Genomic DNA, 13074 nt, shown 5'->3' with positions numbered 1-13074 from the left:
CTTTGTCAGGCATTGGTGATACAAATTAAATAAGACATTATCTCCTTTCTATCTTTACATTTTAGTCAATAACTCAGCTATAATACAATTGAGTGCCACTAGACCCTATATTTTTTTTAAATGAAAGAAGCCAAAAGGATTATTTCATATCAAAAGCAAAACATGTCTACCAATTATAGTTCTCATTTAGATGTGAACTAAAGAACTAAATGCATTTTGCATTTTGTTCCTACTAAGCTTCTAAAAGTTTAAAGGTATTTTATGCTGAATATATTTTTGAAATGTTAAAATTTTGGATTTCTGATTATTTAAAAATATATTAAACTGATTTTAAAGTACTTTTGAGACTGCAAATTACTAAACACATTATTTTTTACAGTACTAAAAGTTCCGAAAAATGTATAAATTGTATCTTGTTTTATAGATAATTATTTAAAATCCCTGCTCTCTACTGTGTAGTCTCCTGTTTAATCTTCCCTTTCCTCAGTAATAATCACTCAACAAATAAAATATTCCTTTGTGCTTTTAATATTCTCAAACAGACGCATGAGCTTCTTTTGTAAGGTCTGAAGCTCTGCTTTTAAATAGGAGATTTTAGTGCTCGGACCTTCAGATGTTACTCAGTGAGACTTGAATATAAATGCTCAGCTCCTGTGATTCCCGTCTTTCAAAGCATTAAGTACAAATTGGTCTTTCAAGAAGTGTGTGAATGATGCACAATATGCTGAACAGCATGTGATCATTTGAACAAAAGGTGAAAACAGCAAGATCACCCTGAAACCTCTGAAGACCTTGTAATTCAGGAACAAAGAGCCCCAATTCTGAAAGGTAATATATCTTTTTAAACACCGGTTTTCCTGTTCTCATCTTCCAAGGTTTCACTTCATAAAAAAATGTTAGTTGACACTATAAGCAGATGCTGGAAAGCACTCATCCAACTGATAAAAAATTCAGCATAAATTTTAAGCAAACATAGCAAAATCACTTATTAGGAAAAAACGTATAGTCTGATTGATGACCGTGGTTATCAGGTAAATTATTCATTCTCTTCACAGAGAAGTCACCCAGTAAAGACTCACTCATTTTTCACAGGTTGTCAGGGAATGGGTTGAGGAGTGAGGATGTGGCGTGATTTGGCTGCATTGTCATGTAAATTGCAGGGAAATGCTAGGGTGTCCTAAAGTTGAGTGCAGCAACAAGTCCAGCAGAAGCCAGGGTAAATACCAGTCTAGGGCCACAAACTTGCAAAGGATCCACTGATAAATTAGCATGTCAGTACTACCAAGACAGACTGAATACTTGTGGAGTCATCAGAGCCCAGGAACTATTTCTTTCTGGAAGCTAAAATATAGCTGCATTAGGGATGGAAACAAAAATTCATGAGAATTTTTCAATTTTCAAAATTTTCAAGAACAAAAATAATTATAAACCCAAAGCAGCACTGAGTAGGTAGCAGTTCAAATATTTCTGTCAGAGACCAAACTTTGAAATGATCATTATTCCATCTATCAGATAATAGTAGATTATTTTGTACTCTGTAAGTATCAGAAAATCCTAAATGCTAAAGTAGATGACCTTACAAAAGAAGCTCATGCGTCTGTTTGAGAATATTAAAAGCACAAAGGAATATTTCATTTGTTGAGTGATTATTACTGAGGAAAGGGAAGATTAAACAGGAGACTACACAGTAGAGAGCAGGGATTTTAAATAATTATCTATAAAACAAGATACAATTTATACATTTTTCGGAACTTTTAGTACTGTAAAAATCATGTGTTTAGTAATTTGCAGTCTCAAAAGTACTTTAAAATCAGTTTAATATATTTTTAAATAATCAGAAATTCAAAATTTTAACATTTCAAAAATATATTCAGCATAAAATAACTTTAAACTTTTAGAAGCTTAGTAGGAACAAAATGCAAAATGCATTTAGTTCTTTAGTTCACATCTAAATGAGAACTATAATTGGTAGACTTTAAGCAAGAGCATTGATTTCAGTGCGTGCTTTATGGAAATATAAAAGTTTATAGTTATATCTAGGACAATTGTTCAAGAAAAGTCCTTTTTCTTCTGAGCCAGTTGCACATTTTTTCGCAATCACGCTAGTCAGACAATATTTACGGCTCTTGTTGTCCACTTGTACTTGAAGTTGGCTTTGAGGATGAGTTGTAGTCAGAATGGTTCTGCCCTCCCATGTCTGGCAGTAGTCATGGAGGACGGAATAAGATGGATATCATCTATCTTAACTGAAAACACAGGTATTTTGCCTACTAGTTAGCAAGTTATGCCTTCACAGCTCATCATCCATGATTCAATCCTATTTTCTCTCAGTGTTTGTTTGTACCACAGTGTTGTTATGTGGCGTATAGTTAGGGCACTGCAATACAATAGTTTATTCTGCAATACAGGACTCAACTCTTACCACACATTTGGATAAGTATATATCTCTCATACATAAATCAACATTCAAATAGGTTTCACTGCTGTAGAGATCCAGTAAGTAGTCCAGTAGGAAATATGAATAATATAAAAAGTAAATTTGGAAATCTAGTCTCTTCTCAACAAAAAGTAACTTCCTTTGGAGAAACTGTGGAGTAAGGACTGCTCAAATGACACATAAAATTGTATAGCAAATCACTGCAAAGTAGTATTTAGTCTAAAGGAAGTTGAAGTTTCTGTGTGATTTCATCCCTCCCATATAACTTTACAGGCAAACAAACTGGTAAGTCCCAATCTGTCCTGGAGCTATGGACTCCCAGGAGCAGAACCCAAGGGCATTAAAGGTTCTGGTTATCTTCCTACTTTGGTATTTGATTACAATAAAAAGGCCAGGTGAACTTAGGTCTAGAGTAAGTTCACTGAAGAATTTATTGTTATAAATGAGTGCTTACAATCACAAAGACAAAAATATACTGAGACATCTTGATTGGAAAGCATGGTGGGGACTAGTGGGAGTCCATGCAACACAGACTGGTTACAATGAATGGTTCTACCAGCATTGAATAATTATTAAAGAAAAGAGTAGGAAGGAAGTTTTGAGAAAGAGCAGCCTAAAGCACAGGCAAAAACAACTCAGGCCAGCCTTTTGCATACTGCTGACACTGGTTAGCCCAGTGATTCCAGAGGCCTTTGGCAGGTTCCATTTCCTTCATTGACCTCTCCTACTTTTCCTCTCTGGAATGTTCCTTTCTCTGGGTTGTCTTGGCAATTCTGCTAGATGGTATGAAGTTCTATATCATTGATTTCATTTTTCTTAACTCTTCTTTCCTCCCTTTCTTTTTTCCTTTAGCAATTACAATGGCTCAGATACAAGCCATGACCTAGGTGCTGGGGCATACTTTTGTGAACGTAACTCCTGCCTTAAGGTTGTTCATAGACCAACATGTGGATCAGACAAACGGTACACATATTTTTATTTTTCTACACATCTACTAAGGGTTTGATGCCCACTCTAATTAAGTCCTGAAAAAAATTGTGAACTTACTTGTGTCAGTAAGCTCAGGGTGCCATAACAAAATGCCATAGCTGGGACACTTAAAGAGAAGAAATTAATTTTTTCATAGTTCTGGAAGCTGGAAATCCTAGATCAGGGTACCAGAATGTTTGTGTGCTAGTGAGAACTGTCTTCCTGGCTTGCAGATGAGACAGCTCAGGTATCTATTCCTCCTCTTCTCAGGGTGTGAGTTCTGTGGAATCAGGGCTCCACCTTATGACCTCATTTAACCATTATCACCTGCTTAACAGCCTTTCTGTAATACAGTCACATGGTGGGGGGATGTAGGGCATCAACATATGAAATTTAAGGGACACAGTTTAGTCCGTAGCACGTGTCAGTGATATCTCCGTTCTCCTGGTTTGAACATATCTAAGCTTTCAGCATCCTAGGTCTACTCTGGTCAATTATTTAATATTTAAAAATTTCCAGTTCAAAACACTTTCTGCACTCCCTTTGCTGGCTTTCTAGCTCATCAAATTTGACACATAACTAATATGGCATTTCGATATATCATTAGTTATGTGTTTTATCTCCATGATTAGTGCCTCAAGAGCAGTGTCCCAATTATCTATTGCTGTGTAACAAATTACACTGGAACTTAGTGACTTAAAATGATCACCATTTTATTACCTTGCATGGGTTTTATGCGGCAAGAATTTGGGGAAGGGTTGGATGTATGGTTCTGGCTCAAAGTTTCTGTATTAGCCTTCTCAGGCTGCTACAACAAGAAGTCCAAGGTCAAGGTACTGGCAGAGTTAGTTTCTTGTGAGGCTTCTGTTTCTGGTTTGCAGGTGGCTGACTTCTGGCTCTGCTCTCACATGGCCTTTCCCCTGTGCACATGTGAAGAGTGAGAGATCTCTCATGTTTCCTCTTTTTATAAGAGCACCAATACTATTGGATTAGGGTCCCACCTTTATGGTTTCATTTAACCTTAGTCACTTTCTTAAAGGTCCTATCTCCATATTCAGTCCCTTTGGGGGTTAGGGCTTCAACATATGCATTTTTGGGGAGACACAATTCAGTCCATAGTGGTCTCTCCATGGTTTAGTTTATCAGTGGTTGGAGCTGAAACACAGTGGGCTGGAGCAGCTGGAAACTATTTGGGTCTCTCTCTCTCTCTCTCTCTCTCTCTTTCTCTCCACATATTCTTAGGATCTCTCTATGTGGTCTCTTACTGTGAACAAGTTTGGTCTCAGCATATTAATCTTTGGACTGTTGGATTGCTTACATGACATCTGGTTTCCTCCAGAGCAAGTGTTTCAAGAGAGCATGGCATTGCTATGACCTTGCTTGAAAATCACATTACATCATTGTGTACATAGGATACTTGTTGAGGCAAAAGTTCATCCAGGTTCAAGGGGAGGAGACTTAGACTCTGCTTCCCAGTGGGAGGAATATCAAAATCACATAGTAAGAAGAGCATGAGAGTTAGGAGGTATTGTTACTACTACTTTTGGAAAATGTGACTTGCTGTAGGCAGGAACCATGTTTCCCTAAGTTTTGTATTTTTCTTGCTGAACACAGTGCCCAATATGAGCAGGTGTCCAGTAAGTAATTTTCAAATAGAGTTGTTGTTCTCATTTCATGTGTATTTTTCCATTTTAACCTTCTCAGGGCAGCCTTTTTAAAATTTAACTCATTTCTGTTTATAATTGTAATTGAAAAGATGAGATACACTTAGGATACAAAACAAAACAGTAGGAAAACTTATGAAGAACATTAAACACATTTCTATGACAAGTGTATTCCAAAATGAACCTAGGATGACATTTTACTTGACGTTGGTTAATTGGCAATGGTTATGGCTTTTCACACTGGAACTCTATTATGGTATGCCTCTTCATTTTAAAATTGACAAAGAGAAATGAAGACACACACCCTAGACAGACAGAAAGAGAGGAAAAGGGGAAATTTTAAAGAAATGGTTTGCATGATTGTGGAGGCTGACAAACCCAAAACTTGTAAGGCTGACCGGCAGCCTGAGACCAGGGAAGAATTAATGCTGCAGATTGAGTCCAAAAACAATCTGGTAACAGAATTCTCTTTTCTTCAAAGTAGGTAATTAGTTTTCTTCTAAGGCCTTTAACTGATGGTTGAAGCTCACCCACATGATGGAGGGTAATTTGCTTTACTCAGTCTACTAATTTAAATATTAATCTTATCCAAAAAATACCTTTACAGCATTATCCAGATGCATTTGATCAAATATCTGGGCACTGTGGCCTAGTCAGGTTTGCACATAAAATTAACCTTCACAAACACTAATGATGGGGTTGTTAGTGTTTTCACTAGGAATATAAAAAAGCTTTAAACTCACATCAAATAGATATTTTACTTGTAAAATTATCTCAACCGCTACTGTCTGTATTCACAATTTCCTCTTCATTGATTCCACTCTACATGGTTGTGCAAGATCCTCAAGGAGATATGGTATGAGAAGGTGAGGCTAACTGCAGTAATAAACAAACACAACGTTTTAGTGGCTTAGCACAGAGAAAACTTATTTACTGTTTACACAAAAGCCTAACATCCATGAGGCAAATCAAGCATTCTCTTTCTGGCTGTGCCTCTGTCCTGCTCTATGTGGGGAAAGTGCACTGTGAGGAGAAGCCCTACCTAGGTGGAAGAAATTTAGTCAAGTAATATCTCAAGTAATCAGAGGAAGTCATAGATCTTGGTGAGTAATCTTAGGCTCAGATGCAGGTCATCATCTAGTGGTATGAGCTTTGGAAACTGCCCTCCATCCAGCAGTGAAAAATGAACCTAGAAGTAACAACAGAACAGAAGCCCCAACTGAAGGTATTCACATTCTGTTTAAAGTACCCTGTCTCTTGACTGGTATGTAGCACAAGATTTTCTACTTTCCATTCTGTAAATATAACTAAAGTATTTTGCCTTTGTTTTAACTATGTATTTTAAGCATTTAAGAATGGAGAAGATTCGGCAAAATTTTTCTTTGCTGGGAAAAATAAATTAAAAACAAGACTCTAGGATTTAGATCAATCAGTGGTTCCATCTGGTGAATGTTCAGTAAGATGGCCTCATTTAGAACTTCAAGAGATTTTGCTCACATTTAAAATTCTCATTAGAGTTCTAGCCAGAGCATCTTAAATGCAAAGCAATCTTAACTTTAAAAATTTAGAAATTGCTGAAGAAGATATACCATCACAGCAAATAACTAACAACTGTGAAATAAAATGGGTCAGGGGAAAAAAAAAAACCTTCCAGAACAGTCTATAAGAGTAATACTCTCTGAAAATAAAGGAACAAAACCTTCATTATGGGTTTTAAATGTCCTTTTCTATGTAGAGCTATGTTCACTTTTTTTGTACCTTGTGTCTTAACCCAGTTTAAAGGGAAGTGTGAAATATAGCTGATAGAGATTTTTCCTAACATTTGCCACTCCCTTCACCTTTGGAATAAATCCCAAATGGGCTTGGTTTTATAAGTTACATGTTTCTTCTGCTCTTCCAGCAATATTGATCTCTTTAAAATCTTTTTCTTTCTCTTCTAGAAAAATGTACATCTCCATTTCTGCAGTGTATCCTATATAGCCATTTCTAGTGGATAAAAAGAAAGTACATTCATTTTTTTCCTGGGAAACACTGCATTTTATAATTAAATTAACCTTGGCCTACTTTAGAACTATACTCAGTGGCTACCTATTTTAAGCTTTCTTCATAACCACATTTTATTCATACTGGGTTTTAGGGATATTGTGGTAACTTAACTATTTTACATGTAGAGGTATTTTTTCATATTTTATGTGGAGTCCTACAACACATTTTTTTTCAAATTTTAATGTCCACTGAATTCCCTTGCACATTTTCCTATATGGTTCTTTAATTTTAACAACCTATTCTATAGTAAAAATATGATCTTTCTTTAAATAGACTAGAAAGGAGAGAAAACAGCAGCAAAGTGTGTAGAGCCATCATAGTGATAGATTGGCAATATCTTTGTAATTATTTCTATCATAACTCTTACAGTGATAGCACACAATTACTTTAACAGAAGATATATGTATTTGAGTTTTCCTGGGAATGTCAAACACGGTATGCTGGAGAGAGGTGCACGGCATATTGCTGCGCATTCATAATGCCAACACATTGGGAACAACCTGATTTAAAAATTCTTTTTCAAAAACGAATGTTTTATTTGCTATATAAACAAAGGGTAAAAGGCAGAAAGAAAATAGTCCTAATTTGTGGTGGAAATGGAGGAAGAGAAAGAACCAACATATCATGAGTACCTCTTTAGGCCAGGCTTTTTCACACAGATTATCTAATTGATTCTCACAACAATATCCTAATTGTTATATGTGTATGTAATTGTTCCTACCAATATATATGAGAAAATGAAGATCAAGTAACCAAATATATTACAAATATAATCAAGTAAGTAACAAAAGATTACATTGCTAATAAAAAGACCATGTAGGGATTTGAACCAACTCTTTATGATGCCAACTCTGATGGTTATGACACTATGTCTGAGGAACCTGGAGATGAAAAAGAAACATATGGATGGCTTTGAGCACATTAATAAGTAATTTACAAAAAGAGTATTCAGCCATCCTTAAGTCTATACATTCCATCATTTAATGAAAGCTGAGCAAATTTTATTTAATTAGCTATGATACAAATCATGTACAAAGTGATGGTGAAGTCTGTGAATTTGAACTTAGACATTATTTTTCATGAATTTCATGGGTGACTAAATTCAGATAGCTGAAGGATCATTAAACATATATGATTGATTATTAAAGCAGCTTGCTGAATTATTTTCTTTGGCTCTCTTTGAGAATGAGGGAAAGTAAATGATCATCCTTTCTAAGTTAAGTAGATGAGAGTGAGAATTCATTTTCCTCAGCTTCTTCAACATAGCTCCTCTGAGAAATCTACCTTAAAAATTATCTTAACAATTGCTTCCTCAAACACTTAATGTACCATAATGATTTGTGTATAATTTATATCTGGTCACTACAAATTCTGTAAATGTATTTGGAGTATTATGTATAGTATTGCCCAATGAACTGGTTATTAAGCTCCTTCAGTGATCAGTTCCTTAAAATGTTTGTATTGGGGTGCACGTAAGGCAGGGATAATGGGAGAGAAGAGCAAGGAGGCTAACATTTTGCTGATACCAGATCTGTAATCCAGCTGAACCTGAGAGGGGTGGGTGGGAGATTAAGAAAAACAGAGAGATACAGAAGAAAGATAGATCAAAGTTGGGATGACAGGAGGTTTACTGACCGCTTATGGTGGATCAGTGGTGCAGTTTTATTTCTGAGCACAGCTTATATACACAGGCTCACAATGATGTCACTTCCTGGCTGATCTCACATCAGGTGTTCTCATTTCCGGATCCAGTGTTGTCACTTCCGAATCCTGTGTTCTCATTTCCAGAATGATCTCACTGCCGGTTGTACACACATTTTAGCAAAATTAGCAATACGGAAGGTTCAGAAGTAGAGGACTTAAGAATATTAAGAGAAAATCCCCAAAAAATGGCATCATGAGTTCATGAGAAGGACATTCTAGAATGAAAGAATGATAAAAAACCATAGAGAGGTTGAGCAGGATGGGACTGACAGGAGGCTACTGGTTTTCAAGGAAGCAATTGATGGCACTTTTATTAGAGTCTGAGAGAATAAGGGCAACTATAGAGGATCAATGAATTAATTGGAGAGGAGAAAGTGGGTGCAAAAAGTGTATACTGTCTTATTTTTCTAAGGAGTTTGATCATAATGGAGTGGAAGAAGCTAGGGTGGTGATTTAAAAGGGAAATCAAAACTAAAGAATGGTAGTTTTAGGATAAAAATACTTGAGCTTGTTTTGAGATCAAGAGACAAGAGAATAGGAATAGATCAATGATAAGCAAGAAAGGATTGATCAATGCTAATCTTGTGTGATCTGGGACTAGACCACTGTGGTTTGAAACTTGGATTTATCTATTATTAGCTGTGTGAACTTGGTCAAGCCTTTGTTTTGCCACTTATTAAATGGGGATAATTTAGGATTATGGTGAAGATTCAATGTTGTAATTAATTTAAAATGCTTATTGTAGTGACTGGCATGTGGTTAACATCTCAGTTGATGACAGCTATTACTGTTGTTAGAAAGCTCCTAAATAAAAAACATAGATAGAGATGTTGGTGTGCAAAAACAGAAACATTCTATTTCCTTACTGAGGAAGATAGGACTGATGATGTTTTAGACAGTATGTAAGAAGTAAGCTGAAGCTAAAGGAGAAAATATCAGATGGATTCAAGTTCTGTTTCTTTTTTACAAAGATGGCATTCAATTAAGTATTGAGAATGAAGACTTAATCATTTTAGACTTGGTTTGAAGCAATGTTATTCCATTGACAAAGAGAATTATGAGAAATTGATGAGTACAACGATGGGTAGAAACATTGAGGACTCTATTGAAGATCAAAATCACAAATTTTATTGTTGCTGATCTCTACTGTTATGTGAATTTTCTCTAGCAATATGGAACTGCCCAGAGGAAAGAAATAAGCAAAAAGATATTTTAGTTCTTAAGGTTGATCAGAGAAGCTATCATGATGAAAGTTGAGGCCATGGGATTTGTGCTTAGAAGAGTTGAAATTAGGTTTAGACAAAATAGAGAAGGAAATAAAATCAGGAAAGGATAACAGATTCAACATTAAATTATTTTCAGGTTAATGGTAGGATCAGTAGATTGGGCTGTAGGATGAGAAAGTTGAATCAGAGAAGGTAATTTCAATAGTTCAAAATTTCAGAGGTGTATGTTGAGGGTAATAATGATTCCCAGGTTTAATGTTCACACTGAGTAAAAGTAGATAGTAAATTCTACAGGAGTAGACATATGTTCTTCTGATGGAGCACAGAACATGCTGAGAATCAGGCCCAATACTTAAGTATAAGGAAAGTAGAGCTCCATAGAATCCTTTCTTTTTAATCCTGCAAGTCTGTCATATCAGGGTCAAGGCTATTATTGGGGAGCTTTGGAATTCTGAGATTTGGGATAGGGACATCCAGGTCAACACACTTGAAAAACCTTGATCTCCACATTCCCTGAACTCTCTGAACCCACAGTAGTGGCCCGCTCTTCCTTTTCAAAGACTAGTTCTCTACCTCTTGAGAGTGCTATAGAAAACAAATGTTCTCCATCTCTCTCTTGTTAAGTATCAACCCAGTCAGGATAATGGTAGGCTTGCTATGTAAGAGAAGGGACCTAGCCAGCAGGTACGAGCAGGAGTCTGGAGAATATGTGTAAGAATGGATTCTGGGGATAATCAAATCAAGGGAAAAAAAAACATTAAGTTAGATCAGACAGTTTTTTGCTATTTTGGAGTAGTCTCTTTTGATATAGGATTTAGCACTGTCAAAGACACCAAGAAATACTACTAAAATATAACTAAGTTGACTCTTGGAAAGTTGGAGAAAGCAATGGACCATATTAAGTAATAAATGCCACAGTTATGGCAGAGAACAGAAGAAGAAATCAAAAGACACAGAGAAGGGATCCTGCTAGAGAGAAGCACTTTGTAAATACAGAGACCACTCCATTTTCCAAAGCAATAAGAAATGTCCTAGTGAAAGGAGCCAGCAGCACTGAGAAGCTCAGTGGTGACTACCCTCCTCACATCACAGCTGATTGTTGGAGTTGGTAGGAGATGGTAGGAGTTAGGAGAACTGAGCTGCCTAATATCAATGGATGTGATAGGATTCTGAAATAATAGACACCAGGTCATAGCTTTTACATCTGAAGCATGGTAATGAGTTGCAGTGTCAGAGAGGTGTGTGTGTGTGTGTGTGTGTGTGTGTGTGTGTACCAAAGTCAGTCAATACTCACAAAGATCTTTGGAAATGGTTAATGGAATGTGACATCCCTAGAGGTGAGGTTTAAAGCCCTACAAAAATTTATTGGTCTATTATGTCAGTGAAATTTTTACCTAGAGAGTGATGTAGAGCCTGCTGGGAAAACCCCTCTAAAGTATAGCATGAATTATATCTCATAATTTTCACAACTTAGGTGTAGTACTCTGATCCATTCACAAGTGACTAGAAGATTTTAGCCTTGACTGAGGCTGAGTGGGTCCGGGATGGAATCAACACATATTCTGGATATGTGTTTTCATTTCTTGAAACTGAGCCTTAGCCAACATTCTTATTCATGAGCTGAGAGAATGTGTGATGCACTGAAGTAGTATTCTACATGACATCACATAGAACTAAGTGACTTACTTTGCAGCAAAGAAAGTGCAACATTACTGCACATACTGCTCTGTTGAGAGGCTGTTTGTCTTACAGAGCAATGGAACAGCATCTTAAAGCTGCAGCAGAGACACCAACTGGACACTATTCATTCAAAGGCAGCTATAATTATAGGGATGTAGAACTCATGAGTCTAGAAACCAAGACATGAAAGTAGGAATTAGCTCAGCTTATCATTATTCTCAGGAACCCACTTGGAGAAATTTGTGTTTCTCAACCCCACATTTTATATTTTACTTTATTTATTTTATTTTATTTTATTTATTTTATTTATTTTATTTTTATTTTATTTTATTTTATTTTATTTTATTTTATTTTATTTTATTTTATTTTATTTTATTTTATTTTATTGAGGGCATCTCTCATCTTTATTGATCATATGGTTGTTAACAACAATAAAATTCTGTATAGGGGACTCAATGCACAATCATTAATCAACCCCAAGCCTAATTCTCAACAGTCTCCAATCTTCTGAAGCATAATGAACAAGTTTTCACATGGTGAACAAGTTCTTACAGAGTGAATAAGTTCTTACATGGTGAACAGTGCAAGGGCAGTCATATCACAGAAACTTTTGGTTTTGATCATGCATCATGAACTATAAACAATCAGGTCAATTATGATTATTCGTTCGATTTTTATACTTGATTTATATGTGAATCCCACATTTCTCCCTTATTATTATTATTATTATCATTATTATTATTATTATTATTTTTAATAAAATGCTGAAGTGGTAGGTAGATGCAAGATAAAGGTAGAAAACATAGTTTAGTGTTGTAAGAGAGCAAATGTAGATGATCAGGTCTGTGCCTATAGACTAAGTATTAATCCAAGCTAGACAAGGGCAACAAAACATCCCCGGATACAGAAGATTTCTCTCAAAACAGGGGGGGTGAGGTTCTAAGCCTCACCTCTGTTGATCCCCAATTTCTCACCTGATGGCCCCCCTGCGACTGTGTCTGTCTTAGGTTGTTCCTCCCTTGAGGAATCTTACCCGTCTCTGGCTAATCAGTCATCTTCCGGGGCCATACAGGGAAATGTAAAGTTGGCAAGTGAGAGAGAAGCAATACTGTTTGAAAAGGTTAGCTTTTTACTTTTTTGCAGATTTATGCGCTGTGGCTTCTATGCCCACCATTTGTCTTGAGGTATCTTTAACACTTGGAAGAATTATGGTACTCGGTAATTTCGATATGAGGCACGAATTCTACTTAGGGTCAACCCCACATTTTAGGTTCTGAGAAACTAGAGTTCTTGTTTCACAAAGGTGGGGGGGGGATGCACCTATCAGGAGATGAAGCCTAAATCCTAT

Source organism: Manis javanica, chromosome 13 (genome assembly GCF_040802235.1).
Source record: "Manis javanica isolate MJ-LG chromosome 13, MJ_LKY, whole genome shotgun sequence".
In the NCBI taxonomy this organism is placed as follows: Eukaryota; Metazoa; Chordata; class Mammalia; order Pholidota; family Manidae; genus Manis; species Manis javanica.
This window is presented reverse-complemented; position numbering follows the sequence as displayed.